The sequence below is a fragment of the Poecilia latipinna genome, unplaced genomic scaffold (genome assembly GCF_001443285.1).
Source record: "Poecilia latipinna isolate Pla-1442-1.1 unplaced genomic scaffold, P_latipinna-1.0 Scaffold3778, whole genome shotgun sequence".
Taxonomy (NCBI): Eukaryota; Metazoa; Chordata; class Actinopteri; order Cyprinodontiformes; family Poeciliidae; genus Poecilia; species Poecilia latipinna.
The window spans coordinates 8,646-10,374 of NW_015116394.1; positions in this window are offsets into that span (position 1 = coordinate 8,646).

Sequence of the window (1,729 nt, forward strand, 5' to 3'; positions counted from 1 at the left end):
TATTTCATAAACTCAACATCATCCCCCTCTGGCTTTACTCGACGCATATAACATTTTAATAGTCTATAATAAAATTCTTGTTTAAGTTAATGTGTCATTAAATTGAAATAAAGCAGTTTATATGTTGTAATGTTCTCTGTTCCACAGAAGGAGCCTTGGCTTCTGTCAGATCCAGCGCATTTGGTTCTTTTGTTGACACTTAGCCAGAAAAAAGTAATTGGAACTCTGAGGAGAAAATGAGAAAAGGAGACGACCAGAAATGTAGCAGATGAATTTGTGAAAGAGAGATAAAGGGTTTAATCTATGGGGTGTCAGCCCAGCGCCAGATGAAATCCACCACTGCTTTGATTAGGACAGGCCTCAGGGTGTAGATCTAATAGGAGGGATTGGGAGAGGGATGGCTCCAATCTGCAGGTCAGTCCTGGTCAGGCTGTCCTCCACAGAGACGACAGGAGAATTATTATGACTGTCTGGTAGCGTTGAAGAAATGTAAAAGTTACTCCTGAGCTTTTCTTTGGTCCAACTAATCAAGCTCACTTTAGATCTAGTTTCACGCTCGTGCAGAAACTGCATTTGTCGGATGGCCGTGCGTCTTCGTAGCTAAATTTACCCGTCCCCACAAAGCGTCCGCATTAGCATCTTTTTTTGAATAATCACGCTTTGTTTTCACAAGAGTAACAGCTTTAGAAATTCAAAGCCATGTCTGGAAGAACTTTGAATTAATAAGAAATTTGTTCAGGTTCGAGACAGTCTCGTCTCATTTCATATTCCACTTCGAGTCAGAGCAGTTTGAAGTTTTTAGATTTTAAAGGAGAGCTAAAAGCACGTCTTATTCCTTTAAAAAAAATGCACAGAGTAGAATTCCTGAATGAGATGCCTACTGTAGTACATGATTTTTATTATTTTTTACAGGTTTCACACTTCATTACTCAGAGAGGTGTCCATCCCCAATAGACGAAACGTTGAAATAAGTAAGAACAGAAAAGTTATTCGTTGTGTAACTGAAAAAAAAAAAAAAAGTATGTTTGTTTTTTTTCAAGAGTATGAGCTGTCCCAGAGTGGTAGCCCTCTAGAGGGCTGATTGTTACCACATATTTGTTGGTGGGCAAAAAAACCCCCAAAAAACTCTCAATTGAACAATATCTTTAGAAAAGCAACACACATCCGGAAGGCATACAAACAACTTGCAACAGTGCAACATTTCATGAAAAAATGTCAATAAGCTGTTCAATAAATACACACACACTGTCCCACAAACAATATAAAAGGTTATGGACAAGGAGCTGATGTAAAAACCAGCAGCTGGGTCCCTCATTTTTTTTTTTTTTTTTGGACTTGATGCTGTTATCTGATGGAGCGTACCTGTCAGTAATCTGGTTGTGGCCCTTTCATTCTCTCCATGGAAAATTGATGTTAAATAATGAAAGGTGGTGGCGCCCCGTCAAAGCACAAGGCCACAGGGATTATTTCCCACTCGAGAGACATTGATTTGGTTTTAATGCCCACAAATATTGATGGACTGCAAAGCGGAGGAAGCTGGGTTTCTTTCCAAGCTGATCCCAATTCTGCAATCTGTGGTGCAACCCAATCTCAACATAAAACCACAAGAGTTGTGAAGAAAAGCAAGTGTTTTTTTCTTCTTCTTTTAATTCCCTCACAAACATTCCTTTAGTTTTTGTTTTTTGCTATGTTTAAAGTCTTTTAGTTGCCGCCCTGGCACCAAAGGGGC